We start from the raw sequence: 23,653 nt of genomic DNA on the forward strand, positions 1-23,653 counted from the left end.
TATCATAGTATTATTATAGTTCCCATTAAAAATTATTAGGTATGAATTTCATGGAGTTAACTCAGTTATTTTAACACTCAAAGAATTATACATGTTTTATATATTTTAACCTCTATCAAAACAAATTATGCATGATTTGATGGATTTCATTCTATACTAGTTTGACATGACATGTTTTCTCGTGAAATTCATTATATTTAATGACTTTTCATTTTATGGCTCCCCAGTATATTGATATTTAGTATTTTAGACTTGAGTTATGAAATTTCTCTATTACATTCAAATTATAAAATTTTTATTATAGTCGCATTTTTTAGAGATGGCCGGTTATGTACTTCCGATAACCTACGGTATCATGTATTGTCAGTTGAATACTTAATTCCTCAGTTTACATAATTTAGTATGCTTTTAGATAAAGCACTTACCTTTTAGTCTCGTAACTTTCTTATTATTGAGCTATTCAATATTTTAGTTTAGATTTAGTTGGTAGTAGTACTTAGAAATGAGCGGATTCTCATGCGTCAATAAGGCTAAGACCTTTAGTAGAAGTCCCTGGTTTTCTTATTTCTGTTGTTTTAGATATTATATTTTCATCTTCTTTTTTATCAAGAGTATTTATTTCTGTGTTGGTACTTTCTAAGTTTTCTTCATTAATTACTTCTTGTTTTTCATTGATTTCTAAATTTTTTGTATTTGTTAATATTTCTGTATATGTTTCACTATCTTCTGAATCATAATTATCTGTCTCTTCAATATCTATATTATTTATTTCTAATTCTGCTTGTCGTAGCTCTTTTGAATTTAAATAAATCATTTGATGGTCTCTCGAATAATAGCTCTATATTGGGTTTCCATTAGTATAATTATTTGTTAATTCTTGTATAATCGTAGCTAGTCCAATGAGTCAACACCTCCATGGGTTCCAATGTATCACCTGTCAGTCTAGGCTTAATACCTTAGTCCTTTTGGACATCAATTTAGTGGTTCCACATTAAATTAGCCTTTATACCCTGACAAGGTATATTGGGCCCTTTTCGATAGGGATTATACATCAACCTTCATGTTTATCTCATGTGGTTATATGTTGGCTAATAGTATCTCCCATAATTCAAACTCAGTTATTTCCTTGTAATAAGTTTACAAAGTATCGTATTGATTAGTTTCATGTTTATGTACTTGGTTATTGCATCAGTACATATCATAGTGTCAGGCCCAGTATTTATACATGACCCTTAGTTTACTTTTACTTGCTTTTATACTATGACTTTTAAGACTATCACTGTATACATATGTAATATATGGTCACATTGTACTATAGTTCAACTTCATGCATTTAATTTGCACCCAAATTCATCTATTTGTTTTTAGTTAGCTTTCTGTATGGTTTTACAACATGGTCAACATAAACTTTAAATCATATCAAATATTTATGATTCTATAAATTTCTAGTTTATAGAGATATTCTAGCTCATGATTCAAATATTTCACTATGTCTCACAGCTTTTATGTACAGACATATTTCAAATGCATATTTTAGCAAATGACTCATGTCCTCCATTTTAAAGAATGTTTTAAATATTTTCATGACTAGTGCACATCTCACATACTCAGTACATTCCAAAGTACTGATTGCATACCACTTTTACCTACATTTTTCATGTCATTATAATATTTTAGTCTTTTGGACACATTACATTCGTACCACACTTGTTAACTGTGGCTTATGTCATTAAGAACCACGCTTTTAAAGCGTAGTCTTAGTTTCTAACTTTTGGCCACATTAATTTTGGCAACACTCTGACACTGTGGTCTTTAATTATATAGGCCACACTTTTTAAGCATTGAATAATCATGATTTAATTGGAAATATTTATTCACATATACAACTACATTTTTAAGTGTGATATTAATATAGATTAAAAGACAATACTTCAGAAATATGACATAAAATTTTCATTTAAAATCTTTCACTATGCCTCCAAAATATTTCACTCTCCCTCCAATTTATAAATGGCAAAAAATAATTGTGAAAAGAAACTTTTTACCATCTCTCCCAGATATATTGATTCTGTCGTACAAATAAAACCCTTTGCCCAAATTTCATTAAATTCATCAAATCCATCGAATCCTTTTCCCAAGTAGATTTTCTTAGCTCAAATTCATCGATTCATCAAATTCCTCTAATATTTTTGCTCAAAATACTCAAATTTCAACTCGATGGCTCAATATGTAATCTTTAAGCTCAGTTCAGTGATGAGAACAACAATTTCAGTGACTAGAGTGGAAATTTCTGCTTAGCTAAGGGACTAGAGTGGAAATTTCATCTCAAGTAGTGATTAGAGCAGAAATAATAGTGAAAATTTTAACTTCACTTCCATTTACTTATTGTATAATTAGTCACCCATTTCGTTTTTCAGTGGAAGAAGAACGGTAGTAGCCATCAACTCTCAGGCAGTGTTCCATATATCTCACAACTCTCCGGTAGGTAGGATTCCATATATCTCACAAATTTCTGATAGGGTTTCTAAAAATTTTGCATCTTCTTATCCTTCGAGTTAAATTTCTGCTTAATTTTTAACATATTTTAATAGATTTATATATAGGAATTGTTTAGTTCTAGTCGTTTCTATTTCTACTTGGTTTCAACTTTGTGGATCTGAAGCTATTAGATTAAGAACTAATATGGGTCAATTGTAGTTCTACTTACTTTTATGTCTTGTAATTGAGTTTATATTTTTCTTTTTATGAACATTGCTATAAGAGCTCTTTAACTTTGTATTCAATGGGTTTCTTTGTTCTTCTTTATTGGATTTTGGTAGTTTTTAGTAAGGTTTATTTGAAATAATACAAGAGCAATCAAGAAATTAAATTATGTCTGTGGTTGCAAATTTGTCCATACAGTTGTGCAATGTATCTATAAATAGTTCTAGGTGGCCTGAACTTTTAAAGTTAAAAGTAGGTCAATTTGATGAGGGGCTGGCACATCACGGGGATGAATTTTCCTTATATTTACCATTTTTGAAATATACACATCCCAAATATGGTTATCTTAATCTCGCTCTATGACTTCTTGATAACTATTCAAAACCACATTTGGAGCCTAAGGAATACATTGCTTATGGGTTTTCGAAGGAGCTTAGACGTGGAGGCTCAGTCATCAAGCTACAGTATTCTGTAACTGATATGGTATGTTTGGCTCCTTCAAGTTTAGTGTAACAATCTACTAGTTCAGTAGAGATTTAGATACAAAAAATCCATATCTAAGTTCATGCTCATGGTCTTATTTTTGGTTTTAAATTATGCATGTTTTAGGTAAGATCTTAAATTAGAGGAATATCTCAGGAAGCACTTCGAGGAATTTAGGAACATATATGGCTTATCGTTGGCGGAGGTAAATATAAGCGGCCAATTTTCATTTAGTTCTCTATTTTGCAAATTCTGATGCTATTTTATGTTTATCCATGTGTTTCCTTCCCCATGACTAGAAGTGGATGCTATCATTTGATGTTTCTGTCTCTTGGCTTGTCACATTTGTAGGGGTGCGCGGATTTAATAGATATAATAGATTTATTAGGTTTCTAGTGAATCTATTTTTATTAGTGCGTGGATATTTCTTAAATTTTGTTTCAACATCTTTTAATGATTTACTTTTTTCGTAAGATATATTCATTAATTATTTTATCCTGTAGTAATTGTAGAGTTACAAATTTCTGTATAATAATTTATCCTATCTGTACTGTAATGTATATCTAATTCTAGATTTTCAATGTTATTTATTATATTGTGTTGTTCTTCTCGTAGTGAGTTTTTTAAATTATATAAACTATCACATGTACTTTTATCTAGATTTTCCAAGGTTTTTTCTATCCATATTAATTTTTCTTTTAGGTTTTCCATTATTTTTCTAATTCGGTTTCTATAATTAATTTCATTATTTAGATTTTCTTGGTTTTCTCTAGTTTTTCTAATATATTCTAACATTTTTTAATCTGAATAATATCCTTCTGGGTAAATTTCTTCGTATAACTGTTCTAGCCAATTTGTAGTTTCAATTTCGTAGTCTATTACTTTATCTAATATTATTTTCTTAATATCTATAATTTCTATGTTTTTTAGTATATATAAGATTAAAACTTTAAGAAAATCTAAATGATCTATCTTTTAAAATTGATTTTATTATAATATTTTGTAGTTGTTTGTTTTAGCCTTAGTAGTTTTTGCATATTTTTATTAAGAAATTCTATGTATTTTATATCTTTATTTTTCATGTATTTGTCTATATTTATTTTTATCTGTTTTTCTAGTAACTGTATGTTTCTTATATCTATTTCTAAAAATTCCATGTAACTTATCATCGTAAGTATTTGTAAGAGTAGTTAGGTAAATATGGTATATAATTTACTCTAGTCCTGTAGTATTTACCAAAAACTTTTTCTAATATGATTTTTCTTATATCTGCTACTTTTATATCTCTAAGTGTATACAAAATAAGTATTTTGAATTTATCTACCATCACATCAGATAAATAATCATTCATTTTCATAAAATTGTTTTTTTCAAAATATTCCCTTCAACCATGTACATAACAAAATATGGTCATCTTAGCTTACTATATACTAGATTATTCTTAAATAATATGTTCTTCGGTCACTATTAACATGGTAATTCGGATACTTTTTCCCTTAAACAGCGCCTCTACTCTGGTTACTCCCCGCCACGGCTTCTTGCCTCATTGGTTTCACCTTTAGGATGGCATAGTCCTTAGGGATTTTTCTCCGTTTCCTCTTTGTTAATAAACTTCTTAACATATTATTCTTCGAATAATTCTACTATAAAGTAACTAATATGAATTTATTTTATCATATCATGATTATTGAGAATTATGAATTTAGCTATTCATAATCATAAATAGATATACCTGTTCGGGTAGTTTTGATATTTCTGAGTTTTGTTCCTCCATAACTTTTTCCATTGAAATATGTTTATTTAATTAACTGAGTAAAATATTTATTGTGGAGTGGAGAGAATGTTTGCTTCAACGCATGAAGGCTTGCCTTTGCAATGCCTTCTGCCTTCTTTATTTATAGAACGAAAAGCAATCTTTACAATCAAACTTTACACACGTTTTTTAAAATTGTAAAACTAAAAACTAAAAGTCAACAAAAGGGGCTAAGATGTTAGGCTACTATGCTACCTACCCTAAAAAGCTAAGAAAGGTCATAAATGCTCTACATTATTACTTGTAATCTTATCGTAAAATTTGTACAATAAATGGGTCCAAATATCTTGTCTTCCGTTGATTCCGTTGATGTTGTCGTATCTGCTCCATTATTGCTCCTTATCTTATCTTTCCAGCTGGCATTTTGTCTTTTTGATTTTTATTCTAGATGTACGTCTGAAATAATATTATCTTCTCCATTACATCTTGAACATTGATGATCTGGGTATTTGTGTCCAATTATTTTACAATATCTTGTTAGTAGTCCGTCTGAAATAAATCCTTTTTTAATTGCTCTTGCGATAGATTGTTTTTCTGGGTTGAGTAGCGTCATTATCCATTGTCTTACATCTTTCATATCTGCTTGTCGTAGCTCTTTTGAATTTGAGTAAATCATTTGATGATCTCTCGAATAATAGCTCCATATTGGGTTTCCGTTAGTATAATTATTTGCTAGTTCTTGAATGATCGTAGCTAGTCCAATAAGTCGTTTATTTGCATAAAAATCTGGTATCTCAATTCTGGGTATCTCCGGTTGCTGCGTAATATCTTCTGGTATAATCATATCTCTAGTTAGTCCTATCTTTACAACTTGTATAACTGGTTTTATTTCATCATATAGTATCTCTGTCGGTGCAGTATAACACTTTATATAAAATAAATTTCCTTTCGTTATTCTTTTGTAGGTAGTGAATATCTTGTATAATTCTTCCATAGCTGTTAATTCTTCTCCGTCTTGGGTATATATGGTGTTTAATAGTCCATAGTCAAAACAGGTTTTAACTAGGCTTGGGTTAGTTTTGGGTAGTGCAATTAGTTTGTTATATCCTTGTAATTTTTGGGTTATATAGTTGGTATTTGATTCTTTGATGTTTGTAGCTCTGGGGTTATGGTTTAGAAAGGTTTGTACTCTGTATATATTTTTTATGTATTTCTGGGCGGTGTAGTTGTAAACTTTTTTGTCTTGGTTTAGGCTATCTCGGTATGTGTTAACTTGTGGGGGTATGAACAAGTGATCTTTTTGTGTTTTTGGTGTAAATGGTTTTTCAAATATTTTATTCATATTTATATTCTGGTATCTTGGTCGATTAACTCCTTTGCTTGTACCTGCAGAAGTAGATTGATAAATGTTATGGGTTTTATGGAGTGTCCCAACGTCTCCTTCTAGCTCTGGAACATTAGCTCTGCACACTGCTGAGTTAGCTGATTTGTAGCTATAGACTTCAATTTAGCTTCATTAGTCTTTAGCTTTTCTATCTCATTACCCATACTGTCCACTTTTATTAAAAGCGTAGTTAGGGTGTTAAGTATTTTTTCTAGAGTATCTTCTTCTATTAATTCTGTCTGTGTAGCTTTGTCTTGATATGTAATCTGCAATAACATTTTTGTTAGTACTGATCACTTTAATTGTAAATGTGAAATTTAATATATTTAAAACTAGTCTCCGAATCTCTTTTGTTGGAACTGAATTTTGTATTTTCTTTGTTAACCACCAGCGTACCTGTGTATTATCTGTTCGTACAATAAATTTGTTATATACAATATATGGCTCAAATGCTAATAAACATTTATATAATGAACATAATTCTTTCCTATTTATTTTCCATTTTATTTCTGTCTCGTTGAACGTACCTGAGTAGTATCTACAATGATGTTCTATTTTTTCTGTTTCATATCGATATTTAAGTACTCCTCCGTAACTGTATTCACTAGCATCTGCTTCTACTATATATATAAATTTTCTGTTTTCATCTGAAAATTATAATTTTGGTAATTCTCTACAAAGTAATTTTATTTTTTGAACTTGTTTTTTATCTTTTTCATCATAGTTATATTCTATATCCTTTTTTAATTTTTTCTGTAGTGGTTTTAAAGTTTCTGCTAATTTTGGAATATATTCTCTTACTTGGTTTACTAGTCCTAAAAATGATTGTAATTTCTTTTTTGTATCTAATTCTTCTTTTGAATTTATTATTTTTTGTACTATATGTTGTTGCATTTTTACTCCACTTTTATCTATTTGTATTCCTAAAAATTCTATCTGATTTTTCATAATTTCAGCTTTCTTTTCTCTTAGACTTATTCCCGATTTTTCTATTATATCTGTAAACTGTTCTAATAATTTTGAATGTTCTTCTTTGGTCTTTGTATATAATAATATATCATCTATGTACACTATACAATTAGATAATTGTTTAAAATAATTATCCATAAAATGTTGATATCTACTTGGTGCATTTTTATATCCAAAGGGTAATACGTTCCATTCATAAAATCCTTGTGGTACCGTAAATGCGGTTAATTCTTTAGATTCTTCTTCTAGCTTTAGGTGGTAAAATCCTGATTTACAATCGAATTTGCTAAAATAATTATATCCTTGTATTTGTCTTATTTTTAATATCTTATTTGGTATTGGATAATTATATGTTATAGTTTTTGCATTTAAATTTCTATAGTCAATAACCATCCTACTTTTTCCTCTTTTTTGTTCACTATGTTTATTTACTATAAATGCTGGACTATTATGTTTATTATTACTTTTTTGTATATATTGTTTTTCTAATAATTCATCTATGTGCATTTTAAACTCTTTTAAATCATCAAAATTATATGTTAATGGTTTTTGTGTTATTATGCTATTTTTATCTATTAATTCAATTTTTATAGTAGTTTTATGTTTTTCCCATCCTTTTAATGGATCTTCACTATATAATTGTTCTAATTTTTCTGAATTATTTCTATTTTATTTATTGAAAATATAGTTATTTCTGTTTTATTTATCGAAAATACTACTAGTTCTATTGTATCTTCAGTATTTTTTATATTTTCTAACTTTTGTGTAATTTTTTCACTTCCTTTTATCCAATCAGTTTTCTTTCTTATTTTATTATTAACTCTTTTTGCTCTTACTTTCTGTTTACATGGTGTTGTAAACCACCAGTCTGTTTTGGTTATTATATGTGGGTATAATTTATCTAAGAATGACATTCCTAAAAGTATATCTTTTGATGTTAATTCATAATTATAAATTTCTTCTATTGTTAATATCTTATCTCATACTTGTATTTTTACATTCCTAGCTTTATAAGTAATTAAGCTTCCTTCATTATTAAATCCTTTAACTATTAATGGTGTTTTTAATTTATCCCATTTACTTTCTGGTAAGCAATTATATCTACATAAATTAGCTTCTGCTCCTTTATCTATCATAGGCGTACCTATAGTGCTGGCTTAATTTTTTAATTTGACTATTTTATGGTACAAACAAGATTGAAAAGTGGATTCTTATGCTGGAACACTATGTTTTTGTGAAAAAAGTTCTTTGGTGCCTAATGTTTTTGTTTTGAAACTCTTTGTTGGTATAAATAGTTGCATGTCATTGATGGCGCCCCCAACTTATGTTTGTCCAAGACTTACATGATTTGTTTTTGCAGTGGATGCCCACCCAACTAGCATAGTGCCATAAAGATGCTGAATAGTAGAATCAAAGTGATACATCATTATCTACTTGCAATGCAAGAAGGTATCTAGAACCTTTTAGGACTTGAAGTTGCATTTAATTTGATTGTGAAGGAAGTGCTTTAATTCGGTGTCTCTCTTAATCCTTATAAAATCAAAGCTGCACTCAGTTTCATATCATGAAGTGCTTCTTTCAGAGTTAAATTTCCGTTTGTCAATATTTTAATAAAAAGTATCTATTGTTTTTCATTCCCATTCCAATAAGGCTGAATACTATGATTCATGTTTCTAATAGGCATGAATACAACATCTATAGGATAACTTCCATCTGTTTAGTTCATAACTTTTGTTGTTCTATTTTGGAATTTACGCTTGTGTGAATATCATCAACCCCATTATAGATGAAGGTCAAATGATTCAACTAGGATAAATGGTTAAGTGACTGTATGTTTGATTTCAAATATGTAGCTATTATCCACTAGATTAAAGTGTATCTGTTACAGCAGCATTTGATAAAGATATTGTGAGAAATAATAGAGAACATATTATTGAATTGTGAGAAATAATGTGAGAACCATATGTTTAATGTTGAAGAGTTGACGTTAAGAGCGAGGAAACTAGAAAGTAGATTTTTGAGGTAATGCTTCATGGTTGCCTTAGACCACTACAACGTATCAGTTTGTATATACATTGGACCCACGCGGCCTCTTGTATTATACTTTTGGGGGATGTTGGGAAAGGAAAGGAAACTTGTTTGAGACAAAAAAGAGAAGTTTAAGGAGAAAATAACATATCTTGAGTGTTGTAGTTAAATAAGTTAACTTTTTTGCTTTATGTCACTATTGGAAAGAGAAGGTTCAGGTTTTCGAATATTTTCACTTCTTCTGTGTTATGGAAGTTCATCAAATCTTTGGTTACTTTTGTTAGTTCTGTCAGTGTGATCTCTTTCTTTTGTGGATTACTATCTTTATTACACTCCTTTTGCAAAGAAATATTTTATTTTCTTATGTCTTCTGTTTTAGTAATATGAGTATGTTGTAATGAGTTAGGTAAGTTATACAAAAACAAGATATATTGCTAAATTTTAGTCGTCTTTGTGGTTGTGGTTTATTCAACCTAGAGGGCTTCCGGTACGACATACACTGTGTGTTCTTTGTCCTGTTTGTGTACCCTTATAATGAAATTCCATTCTAGAATTGCCAATGATATGATGAAATAATGACTAGTGTTATCGATGTTTTAGTGTATAGTGAAAATATGAGAATCTTTTTTAACGTTTCTTGGAGACGTTACTTTTCACCCTTTTTGGTGGAATTTGAATTTGTCGAAATTTGAGTACGGCTCCTCCTATTTTTACTTTCAATATTGACATCAAGAATGTCTTGGCCACAAATGAGTGCTCTAGATAATATCTCACCACCTTTGTATAACAACCACAACTCCACATAATTTTATAGTTCTTTCATTTAGCTTTTTCTTTTCATAATCTTGCTCTGCAGCCTCTATAAAGTTTTTAATCAATTCAACATGGTTATAGACTGCTTCCTGAGTTCTACCATCACAAATACTTATAGTGGCATCTATAGACAACACTACTTTAGTAGCATGGCCTACAACTTCCTTGTTAGCCTTGACCAGTTTCAGTTAGTGCTCCAACTTGTGTAACAACCATGCCTCCAGTAAGGTTTACGATGTCATCAAGTGGCTTTTTCTAATTAGTTGTTCATTTTGAGTGTGTAGGAGCAATGAGGGAGATCAAATTTGAATGGTGGCCGCCATAAGTCAACTCGATCTAGATTGAAGTGAATTATGAAATTTTTTTGAACTACCCTGATATATGGATAAATAAATTTGGTTTTGTGTGGAACTTAGTACAAATCTCTAAAATATTGTTTTCTAATTAGTATGTGTAGTAAAAGACATGTTTTTTTGAAGTTCATTGCAAATCTATACATTTGAATTATTTATTAGCTAATTGGTGCTTGAGATTATATATGTATGTATATGTAATGTGATTAGTGATGTATTTATTTTATCCAAAATAATTATTTTCAATTAAAAATTATGTACTAAAATTTTATGCCTAATTTCATTTCTGTAAAATGTGGCCTGAACTACCTAATTTTAGATAATATTGCCACACTTAAAAAGTGTGGATTATTAATTAAATTATGAAATGTACCTAAAACATGGTTACACTTTAAAAATGTTGTCATAGAGGATGTATAAAAGGCTATGCTTATGAAGCGTGTCCAATAACAAGCAAAGGCCACACTTGGAAGTGTAGCTTTATTTGATAAAAGTGTTTCCAATGAGAAGCTGTAAAGTGTGGCTTTTATACCTTAATGGCCACACTTTTTTAAATGTAGCCTATATGGCAATACTTGAAAATCGTGGCCTAAAGTTAAAGGTTACGACTTTTTAGGTCAACCTCCAAAAAGTGTTGCCTAAAGTTCAAAATCATAGCCTTTGATCAAAGGCCATACTTTCTGCTACTTTAGGCCACACTTTACAAGGGTGGCAATATGACTAAAATGTTGTAGTGTGTGATGTAGATTCAAGTTCTAACTATCAGATCATAGTCAGGCAGATCACAACATCTAGCTAGTAGGTGATGAGTACTCTTACTTCGAGGACTCAAGTCAGTTGTAGCTCTAGTATTTTATTTTCCTATTCGTATGTATTAATTGTGATAATTGGGGTCATGTCTCAGCTACATCTAGTCAGTATTAGTAGAGGCTTCATACATAGTCAGTTAGAGTTGTTGTATTAAGTTTCTCTTTTTGTTTAGATTACAAATGTAATTAAACTTTGTTATAGTAAATGTATTGAACTAGTTTATTCCATGATTATGGTTTCATTCAATCATTTTTCCCTTATACATATTTTATTTCAATTGATCATTCATTATGCTAGTACTTAAGATCACTTGTGGTTCTAAGCACCGTGTTATGGATAGGGGTAGTCTTGGGTTGTGAAAGTATATCAACAATTCATTTAAGCCTCTTACTCAACTTTCATCAACATCACCAAAAAAACTGAGAGAGTTCACTGAAGAATTAGTACATGAGGATTTGGTATAAGAGGGATATTATGGAATCTTGACTTAAGGATTTTCATAACGTTGACACTTAATTGGGGCCTGAAAGGTAAAGTACAATATGAATGAACTTGTTCAAGAAATCTGATTTGAGAGCATACATAACATAGTATGATCTCAATAGTCATTTAAGAGGTATCATAAGTATCTAAAATTGAGCATACTATAAAACATGAGTGTATGAGTCATGAGTTGTATGACATGAGATAAAATTCATAGATTTATAAAGTCTGAGTTGTAGTATTGAGTGAACTATTACTCCTTATACTAGAAACTTAGAATGGACATGATTCTATATGAGCTGTATAAATATGAGTTACAATTATGGCACTGATATACAAGGCATGAGTGAAGTACATAATGACTAAAGTACAAGAAATATATTGAGATAGGAATGAGACAACTATCTGCCTCCCTTAACTCTATTCTATAACTCATTAGCATCACTACTAGAATTTCAAAACCCAATTAGGATGATCACTTTACCTCCCCCTTAGATTTAAGCCTTCATTCTAAGTTTGTAGGTAATAATTCGCCAATGAGATGGTTTGTTATCACTTTTAAGCTTAGATTATCATGTTTTTCCATTGATTTAAGGTATTTTACATGGATAATTCTCATTTGTGCATATAAAGGTTGAAACTGAAATTGAGCAAGTCAAATGAGTCAATTAGAGTGCTAAAATGGAAGAAAAAAATCTTTAAAAGTTTGATTGGGCATATCGAGGGCCATCTGCACATGCAGTGGCCAAAAAGAAGATCTAGTGGAACTTGTGTGAGTAACCTGCATACATAGGTCATCTACATATACAGTAGGTCACCATTGTGGTGGAATTTTTATAATTTGTGTAGAATGTGAATTTTTGGTCTAAATAAGGGGTTTTCAGCTCAAAACCCCCATTCTTGTACTTTTAAAAGCTTGAAACATTAGTATGAGACTCCAAGTGCAAAATTAGTGAATTATTTTCAAGTTTTATTTGATCCGATCTTCATTATTGTATTATTTTGTGATTCAATAGATCAATTTAGAGAGAATTTAGGTAAATCTCTTCTTTCTCTTTCTATGAGTAGCTAATTTCTTTACTTAGGTTATGGGCGAATAAGTTGTGGTAATTGTATGGGTATTGTTTATTTGTATTTATAATTAGCTAATTAACGTGGGTTTTATTCCCTTTCCACATTTTAATTAATAATCTGAGGTTGCAAATTTTCATTTACTTTTGAACTCTTTCTTGACAAAGAGGATGAGGGTGAGGAATAGGTATGAACAATGACTTGATTTACATCATTTAGTAGTATCTCTTAGATGTAAGGATACTAAATTGAGGTTATGGATTTCTTAATTTGATACACTTATGAGGTGTTTGAAAGAACCCATTAGTGAGGGTTTAGTATTTGATTGACAAACTGACACTAATTGCTGAAAAGCTAGCATGCCCATGAATATTAGCTGAATTTAGACAAATTTACAATGAACCATGCATAACCCACACTTAGTTCAACATAACCCCAAGTATCACACTTAATTGGTTAAACAATAGTCTTTTCTAGATTTGAAATTGCATTCTAAATGTGATGACGTAGTTAACTCTAAGAATATTCAATCAAAACCTACCATTTTTACTTTCTTGTGTGATTTAAACTACATTATGAGCCAACTTTTAGTTGCTTCTAATGCTCAAGCTTGAAACCTGTGTCTTCATTCCCTGAGGGTTCTACCCTACTCTTATTGGGTTACTATATTGATGATGATCACTTACATCATAAGGTTTTACTTTGAGTGTTATCTAATTTTGGTGCATAGTTTTCATTCTAGTAGTGTTTGTAGTCTCTTTGAGTAGGTCGTAGTGTTTATTTTACATTATTTTTTGTTTTTTCTCAGGTGATGACTATAGTATACATAATACCATGAGCTAACATAGTAGCAATACTAGTACTTATGATGGGCAACTCGAGGATGATGATCACCTCAGAGATGCGGGCTGAGCTAGTGCTATTCGTATTCCACCAATGGCAAAAAATGTAGTGTTTCATGTTACTAGCATAATGCTTTATTTTTCTTCAAATGAAATAATTGTTAGGCGGTCAACCACATTAGGATACAAATCTATACTTGAAGGATTTCATTGATGTATGTCTTCTATTTGATATTGCCTACATATCTCATGAATTAATCCGTTTGCATCTTTTCCTATTATCATTGATGGGAGAAACGGTCTTATGATTGTAGAAGTTGCCTACAATATCTATCACTTTATGAGTTGAGATAACAAAAGCAATTTTGGATCAGTTCTTTTCTCCTTCATAGATGTTGCAACAAAGAAATGAAATCATCTAATTTCGCCAACTTAATGGTAAAATATTACGTAAGTATTTGTAACAATTTAACAAAAAGCTAATGCAATTCTCAAATCATAATGTCCCAAAATAAATGATTTTTCAAATCTTCTTTCGAGAATTGAACCAATTGAATAATATGGTATCCGGTAATATGGCTGAAGTCTCTATTATCAAACAATCTTATGGTGTTACAATATATTTATTAGATCAAATGACCAAGTAAAGTTGAGGTAGTTGAGGTTGGCATACAAGATATACTAAGGTAGATGTGAAGGCTACCTCTGCCTTTTTTGTAAGCCAAGATCAAAGTAAAAAGAATGAGGAAAGAGATGAAAACATGGCTAAAGTGATGACTCAATTGGACCTTCTCACCAAGTATCTAATAGAGGATCCTCCAAAAGTGGTTAATACCATTGATTATAAGAGTGTTAAAGCTTATGATGATGTGTAAGTGAAATCTCTTAATAAGGAAATTCCATTCTTATCAAACTATATGTGTGTGAAGGTGGGGGTGGGGGTGGGTGGGGAAGTGGGGGAAGGCTTGTTCCTACCCTACCTATCAAAAGCAAGATGGGAATCAAGGTTAGTAGGAAAGAGATACATAATAGAAGTATTATGACTGTGATAGAGATTGGCATGATAAAGATCATGACAAAGAGTGTGGTTGGAGAGATAAGGATAGAGACCATGACCAGTACTTTCTATTACATGATAGTTCCAAGGGTAAAAAATCAAACTCCATTTTTAGAGAAGTTCAAAAATAAAGAAGTCTTTACTCGTATCTTAATCGGTGTTAAAGGAAGTAGTAGAATATTAAGAGAGATAAAAAGTGATTTCTCACAACTCAATCAAGTAATTACCTATCATTAGGCCTCTATCAAACAACTTGAAACTCAAATGGGCCAAATTTTGGCTCATCTCAATACAAGACAAAAAAGTGGATTACCTAGAGACATCGTGGCTAATCTAAAAAGTGATGCTCACATAATGGCTATTGTCACTAAGAGTGGGAAAAATCTTGGTAAAAATGTTTTTGATTTTGATGAAGATCCCAATGAATGGGGAAGTTATGAATAAGCCAATGGAAAGAGAAAGAAACTAGAAAATTCAAATGATAATGTTCCAACTTCTAATGAGCTAATTGTTGAAAAGTCAAAGATAGTTCAAGACAAGATTGAACATGAGGAGCTTCACAGGCACTTGATGGTAATTCTCCAAAATAGGACAAACTCTAATTTTTCATATGCCATAAATAAAAATTCCTCCTCCATTCCCACAAAGGCTCAAGAAGAGGGAAGATTATATCAAGTTTAAGAAATTCATTACAAAATTTAGCAACCTATCAGTGAATATAAAATTGTTGAAAGCTTTGCAAGAAGTGCCTGGGTATGCTAAATTCATGAAGGTTGCTAAATTCATGAAGGACTTAGTTACAAAGAAACAAGTCATAGATTTTGGAACTATTTAGGTGGCACACAATTGTAGTTCCATTATGTCTAGAACAATGGTTTTGAAAAAGGAAGATCTGGGTTCATTCACTATTCCTTGCACCATTGGAGTGTACAGATTTGGAAAAGCATTGCGTGATCTTCGTGCAAGTATTAATTTGATGCTATTGGATGTATTTTGAAAGATAGGATTGGGTGCTCCTAAATTAACCACAATGAGGTTTTTTATGGTTGATCAATCTATAAAGAAGCCTGTAGGAGTTTTGTGTGATGTTTTTGTGAAAGTCGATCGATTTATTTTCCTAGTTGTTTTATTATTTTGGATTGTGTAATAGATTATCAAGTCCCTCTCATTCTTTGTAGGACATTCTTGGATACTAGATAGACCTTGGTTGATTTTGAATGTTGAAAATAAAGTTTTGGGTTATTAATAAAAAAATATATTTCAATGTATGTAAGTCCATGAAAAAACCCATGAACTTGTAAGTCGTTTTAATAATTAATGTGATTTCTGATAAAGTGGCTAGCACCATGGAGGTAGATCTTGTGAATGACTCCTTGGTGGGTATGTTATATAACTTATGGAGTAAGGTGACTGAAGAATATGAGAGGCGGTTGCTTCATTTATGGGTCTTTGCTCTTATACTAAAAATCCTTGCAAGTTGGATCTTGATTTGAAAAATAGTAAGTCCACCCGCCAAAACTTCTATTATTGAACTGCCTAACATTGAACATAAGATGTTGCCTACATATCCTTGTTATATTTTCTTGGGTGAGAGCAATACTTTGCCAATCATTGTTGTGAATGATCTATTTCCTTAGTAAGTGTAGGGCTTAAAATTTATTGTGAAAAAGTTCATTCACGTTATTGGGTGGACCACAATGGACATCATAGGGATTGCCCTCAAAATTTGCTCTCAGAAAATCAAATTGAAGGTTGATCAGGTTCCTAGTATGGAACACCAAATAAGGATTAACCTACTAATGCAAGAGGTGGTCAAGAAGGAGATTATCAAATGAATTGATATAGATGTTGTCTACCTAATTTCAAATAGTACATGGGTAATTCCTATCTAATGTGTTCCCAAGAAGAGTGTTATGATAGTAGTCGCAAGAAAATAATAATCTTGTGCCCGTCCGTCTAGTCACAGATTGGAGAGTATGTTTAAATTATCATAAAACAAATTCTTGGACCAAAAAAGATCACTTTCCTATGCCTTTCATTGACTAAATATTGGATTGAGTAGTTGAGCGTGGATACTCCGGTCATAATCAAATTTTTATTGTACCAAAAGATCAAGAAAAGACCATATTTACATATCGCAATGGAACTTTTTATTTCAAATGCTTGCCCTTTGGACTGTGCAATGCACCCAATGCTTTTTAACAGTGTATGCTTTTTTATTTATTCTCCTATATGGTAGCGGATGCCATGGAAGTGTTCATTGATGATTTCTTCTAGTTGGTGACTCACTCGAATCTTTGCTTGAGTATTTGAGTGAGGTACTTGAGCAGTGTGTAGAGACCAATCTTGTTTTGAATTGGAAAATGCCATTTCACAGACAAAAAAGGCATAATTCTAGGCTACAAGATTTTGAGTAAAGTCATCCAAGTCGATACAAAAAAAGCTGAAGTGATTGCTAATTTACCTCTACCTATTTTCATGAAAGGTGTTAGTAGTTTTCTTGGTCACACCATTTCTATAAGTGTTTAATTAAGGATTTCTCACCCTCCATGCAAACTCCTTGTAAAGAAGGTAGAGTTTGAATCCAATGGTGATTTTTTAAGAGATTTTAATTGTCTCAAGGAGATTCTTGTATCATCTCCAATCATAGTAGCTACGTATTGGTCCATTCCTTTTGAACTAGTGTGTGGTGTGAGTAGTGTTTCTTTAGGTGCGGTGTTGGGCTAATAAAAGAAAAGCTGTTCCATATGATATACTATGTAAGTAAATCATTGAATTATGCCCACCATAACTATATAATTATATGCTTTTGAAAAACTTTAGGCCTATTTGTTGGGTACAAAAATAGTTATACTCAAACCAAGCAACCATAGATATCTCATGGCATATAAAAAGGAAAAACCTCAGTTAATAAGGAGGATATTGTTCCTACAAATATATCATGTCATAAAAAGAGGCAAAACCTCAATTGATAAGTAGGATATTATTCCTACGAGAATTTGATTTTAAGGTGAAAGACTAAAAGAGTTGTGATAATCAAGTACCCAATCACCTCTCTCACCTTGATCCAATCATGATAAGTTGGGGGAGATCAAAGCTGATGACTACTTCCCCGGTTGAGATAGTAATCACATTTTCGGGAAATATTGAGCCTTGATATCCACACTATGCTAATTACATTACGAATAGCTTACTTTCTGATGACTTTGTTAGTTATTAAATAAAGAGGTTCTTTTTTGATGTAAAGAAGTACTTTTAGGATGAACCATACTTTTTTAGAGAGTGCACAAATAACATGATTAGTCGGTGTATCATGGAGTCAGAAATGAGGGCTACTATTGAGTGTTGCCACTTTTCTCAATTTGGTGGAGATTATAATGGTATTAGAACAACTAAAAAGGTTTTTCAAAGTAGATATTAGATGACTCACCATATAGATTCTTATGAGTTGGCAAAACATGTCCACAATGCCAAATGCAAGGGGGTATTTCAAGGAGTCATGAGATGCCTCTCAAGCCTAATTTTGAAGAAGAATTATTTGAAGTATGAGGGATCTACTTCATGGGTCCCTTCGTGAGCCCATATGGTAAAAGTATATCTTGGTGGGCATTGATTATGTCTCAAAGTGGATGGTGCCATTTCTCTAGCAAGCAATGAAAGAAAAAGTGTCACCTTCTTCTTGAAGAAGCATATCTTTACAAGGTTCAGGACTCCATGGGTAATCATTAGTGATGGTGGTTCACATTTTTTAATCATGTATCTAGTGCCTTGCTTGATAAGTTTAGGGTGAGAATAAGGTTACTACTACATATCATCACCAAACTAGTTACCAAGTTGAGGTTTCAAAGTGAGAAATAAAGTTAATCTTGGAGAAAATGGTGAATGTGGGTCATACCAATTGGGTAAGACAACTTGATTATGCTCTGTGGGCATATAGGATGGCATATAAAACTCCTATTGGCATGTTTTCCTTACAATTGGTGTTTGGTAAAGCTTGTAACTTACCAATGGAATTAGAGCATAAAGCTTTACGGGCCTTGCATAAGTTGAATATGAATTGGGAGGATTTCTCCAAATAAAGAGTAAATAAAATACATGAGTTGGAAGATTTCCTACTCAAGGCGTATAAGAGCTATTTGTTGTACAAAGAGAATAAAAAGGTGGTATGATGCTAAGATCTTGAAATGAGAGTTTTGTGTGGGTAATTAAGTGATCCTCTTAAGCTTAAGGTTGAAACTCTTTGTATAAAACCTAAATCTAAGTGGTCGAGCTCGTTTGTGGTCTCGAATGTCTATCTAAGTGGGGGGATTGGATTAGAGGATCATGAGAAGATTAGATTTATTGTGAATGGGAAAAGGCTAAAACATTACCATGTGGGTGGACCAAGAGCAACTAAGATTGAGTCACTTCATTTCTAGGATGCCAAGTGATGAAAAATAACGTCGTGCTATGAAGATAACTAAAGCTCTTCTTAGGAGGCAAGCCAAGGTTCATTCTAGTTGTTTTAGTACTAATTGTAGCATATTTAGGGTGTTTAAAGGTTATCTAAGAAGTTGGGAAAAGTGGAATTTAAATTGAGTGCTCAAAACCATGCCTTGAGGTGCTAAAAACCACATGCGCACACATGCTTTACACCTACATGCTCATGTGGCCACACAGGTTTCTTAAAAGATTCATCAAAAATAAGTTGGGCACTACCTTAGCCTGCGCTAGACACCTGCATGCATAGGCCGACACATCCTTGCATAGGACATCCACACAAGGAGCCTAGGAGCTGCCAAGTATGTTGCATTAAGCTATGCAGGATGCTTATGTGCAGGCAAGCGCTTGCGTCTGAGAGCCTGGATGCAGGTCACCTTGAGTCCTTCAAGTGTTGGGTGTTTCTCTTGTTGGGATTACCCTACCTGGTAAGACCAAATTCAATTTTAAAGACATAATTTGACCCATTATTTCAACACTTATTATTTTTCAACCAAAAATAGGCTATAACACCCAATTTTTACCACCTTAAACTCTATATATTCTTTCTCTTCAAATTTTAAAAATTCTTCACCTCAAATTAAAAATTCTCTTCTCCTGCATCAAAAATTCAACTTTGGGAATTTTAAAATATTCTTTCTCTCTTCACTCTCATCACTTAGTTGAATTATAAAGATATGTTCTATTATGAAAAATTCTTTGAGTTATCTTTCAAGTTTCAATGGTGATTCATATTCCATGGTATTTTATGATTATAATTTAGATCATTTGAGTTTATTTGGATAAAATTTGGATGTTGGAATGGAGAATGTGAAATTGGTTCCATGATTTCAGAAGATTAATAGGGAATTCTTGAGTACCTAACTTGTGCACACCATGTTTCGATAAAATGCCCACATGAAGTTTCTTTAATAATACTTTTGGTGGGTCATCCAATTATGTTAGTAAGAGTATCTAGGATGTGTTTGGTGGTGAATTGATAAACTTGGCTTGCTTACATGTTCCTTTACCTTATTTTCCAACTTCATATTTTTCATGATCACCATGTGTTTGCTTAAATATTTATGAGAGGGTGTTGACTTGAATGCTAGTAGCTGTTTGTGAATTCATTCTTGGGGCATCATTTTTCCATTCTTTGTGCATAAATGTGAGTTCACTTGTATCTTGAGGATAGAAACCCAATAGTTTTTATTAAAGATGTTTGTGGATTAATATGATGGTAAGGACTTGGCATAGAGTTCACGGGTGAAGTCTAAGTAACGAGAGGGAAAAGAATGCTTGGCTTGACCTATGATAGATTGGGTGATGCCATTCTTAAGGGTATAGGGTAATTTCTTGTACATAGGCATCATGAGTGTTCCATGTGCTAAATTTGCATAATGTGAAGAAGGTATTGAGATGCAGAAGTCCAAATGGTTGAATGTTGTTATTAAATGTTCCTATGAGTTTCATTATTATGTTTCCTTGCTTTTATTCTAGTTTTTCTTTATTTTATTTTCTTTCATACTATATGAAAAATCCAATTTTTTTGCCTTTTCTTTGGTTGCGTTTGTTTCTTTTCTTTTTCTTAGGAATGTCTCCCAGGAAGAACTTACCGCGAGGTGCAAGGAAACATACCACAATAGATAAAAATATTGAAAGCTCTAACAACAAAAGGAAAATAACTAGCCACCAAAAAAGTTAATAAAGGTCCCCAAGTACAAAGCACAATTGAGCTCACAAAGGGGTTGGGCAAAGAGGTTGACCAAATTTGGTTTGGAGTAGAAGGTGTGCGTGGTCTATATAATGATTGGGTGAACACTCGGGGTTTCAATCCCAAAAAGGTGTTTAGTATGAAAAGCATTGAAGAACATTTCCCCTAGCTCATTGCATAAGTCAAGGAGATTATTTGGGAAATCTTCAGGATAAGGTTTCTACTTTCATCAACTAAGCTACTTTTCAAAACTAGAGCAGGAATTTGATGCATCGTATGTTGTCTACCATAATGAGCACAAGTATAAGCCACCGGTATCAAAATAACCATACATTCCTAGTGTGATAGTTCGAGGAGTCAAAATTCCTTACACGACCTCAAAAATAAATGAGATTTATTTTGGTTGTGATCTAGAGTCTGGGGTTGAATGCAAGAAGAAGGTGCTTACTGGGCATGAATGTTTTCCTTGGCTTAGCCCGATGATTTCTAAAAGCTCCTTCCATAGGCCAATGGCATTGGTCAAATCAAGAGGTGGGAATTTTCAATCCAAGCTAAACATTGGCTTGGATTTGTTAGTAACCACCTACTTACTTCATGAAATGACCAAGATATCACAATAGAGAAAGCTATTATTGTCAGATTCATCATGGATTATATTATAGCTAATTTCGTAGAATTGATTGTAGAAATGATCAAGTTAATGTCAAAGCAACCAGATACATTATTACCCTTTCCTTCTCTTATTTCATTGCTATACCTTAAGTATATGATCCCATTCTTATCCAAGATAGATTGAAGGGATATTTTACCTAGAGTGATTGATATTACAGATTACAAAGATGAGTATAATCCTATGGGGATTAAGAGGAAATCTTCAATATCGATGGATTTAGTTGTAGGATATTTACATAGTTTGGAGGCTGTGGAGGCCCCTCAGGTTCCTTCACTTATTTTAAATGCTCCTCAAACTTCTAATGATGCTCCTCCTTATTTTTTTTAGCATAATACCACCTCTTCAATCTAACCAACTACCTCAGTATTCCATGACTATGTTTGCCAAAGGTGTTTCCATGACTTTAGAAAACAATAGTACTCTTACCCGATTGGTAGCCTACATTCCTAGTCCATATAGACTGCTATTGTGTGGAGCTTAAAATCTCTATGAGTTTGGATGATGGATTAATAGCAAAAATTAGATGCAATAGAGGCGAGATGGGATTATAAGGGGCTGCTTCTTTTAGGGATAATATTTATGGCCTACATGTGGAGTTTTACTTCATGATGAGGCAGAGATTACTATTTTTTCAGATACTACAGGACTCATTCTCCCTTTTTCTAATTTTTTTGGACATGAACATAATGACGATGAGGTTGGGATTGATTTTAGAAAGGGGCTCACTTGGTTGAGCTCGCAAAGCAGTTATCCCATGACAATAAGTATGCGAGGATGTTTGGGGATAGTTATAGCTCCCTACATATTAATGAAGTTCCTTATTTTTCTGATACAGTAGTAGAAGCCCAGTCTGTACAACATTCTATGGATGTGGATTGGAGCACCTAATGTGCCCAAGGAGCCTTACCCTTTTTTTGTTACTTTTTATTTTTTTACTGGAGATAATGCATGGCATTTAGTGGGGGTTGGGGCATTCTTATTTCATATTAAATGGTCAGTACTTATTTCATATGATGGATTTTATATTTACACTTGATATTGATTTGGATTTGGCCCTATCCGGGCATACTTATTTAGGTTAACATTGATGTGATTTGGCCCTAGTCGGGCATAGTTATGAGTATGTATGGTATTTCACTTGTCGGGCTTGTTACATGCGCCTGTTATGATATGATACTCAGTTGTGATTTTGTTGATGTTGATTTTGTAGTTCGGGTGATGCTTAAAAATTTTGTGCATTGTTCTTTTCACTATTTGTAAATAAGTGTCAAATAAACCTTGAGGGTTTTCTTTGAAGCTCGATTCTTTCCCAAGGATCAATTTTATTTTTTTTATTTTTTATTTTTTTCTTTACTTTAGTTTATTTTCTTTGTTGAACCGAGTGGTATTTCACCCATGATAAATGATGAGACAACATTCTTAGGTGAAGTACCTAGTATTTTGAGTCTAGAGTCAATTAGGAGTAGGTAAAAGTTCAAAAAAATCTTTTGATCATCATAGAAAAAAAATTTAATGATTTTGAGAAAAATAAAAAAAATAGTTTTATTTTTAAAAAAGAGCAAGGAGGTTATGAGCTTTCTCTTGAGTTGATACCATTAAATTCAAATTTTGGCTCTCTCACTTTACAAGGATGAGTCTTTGACTCAAAGTAACTTATTAAGTTCAATTTCTAAAATTGGTTGGAATAATAGCTTTCTACTCTATGCGTACTATGCCTTGTGTGGTGAGGTGTTTGAATAATTCTCATACATACGTGTAGTCTAGAACTTGCCTTGAGTCTATTCAAAGAAAAATCCTAGGAAAGCTTTGTTTAGAGAATGACCCGTACCCATTTTGGATCCATCACATGACCAAAATCCTACCTTAACATAGTTCCTTAGTTAACCTTTTTGAGCCTTTGTCCATTTTTCTTTCTTGTTTGAGTAATAACCAAACTATGCCACATAGACTATATTTAAAATCTCTCTTTTGGTACATAACCTCCTTGAATGCATAACATAATTCTAAAGTAAGAAAATATAGGCAAAAGCATATATTTATGTGTGTGTGGGGGGGGGGG

At 32.1% G+C, this 23,653-nt stretch overlaps 1 long non-coding RNA gene across 2 annotated transcripts; it reads left to right on the forward strand.

The window, feature by feature from the left end:
• The first annotated feature begins 2,043 nt into the window (after nucleotides 1-2,043).
• On the forward strand, nucleotides 2,044-6,664 carry LOC107849917. Of its 2 annotated transcripts, none has more exons than XR_001668331.2 (3): nucleotides 2,044-3,186; nucleotides 3,313-3,391; nucleotides 6,332-6,664. It is a non-coding gene; the product is annotated as an uncharacterized LOC107849917 (long non-coding RNA). The 2 variants fall into 2 exon arrangements; XR_001668332.2 differs by lacking the exon at nucleotides 6,332-6,664 and adding an exon at nucleotides 3,486-3,624.
• The last annotated feature ends 16,989 nt before the right edge of the window (nucleotides 6,665-23,653 follow it).

This window comes from Capsicum annuum, chromosome 12 (assembly GCF_002878395.1).
Source record: "Capsicum annuum cultivar UCD-10X-F1 chromosome 12, UCD10Xv1.1, whole genome shotgun sequence".
NCBI lineage: Eukaryota > Viridiplantae > Streptophyta > Magnoliopsida > Solanales > Solanaceae > Capsicum > Capsicum annuum.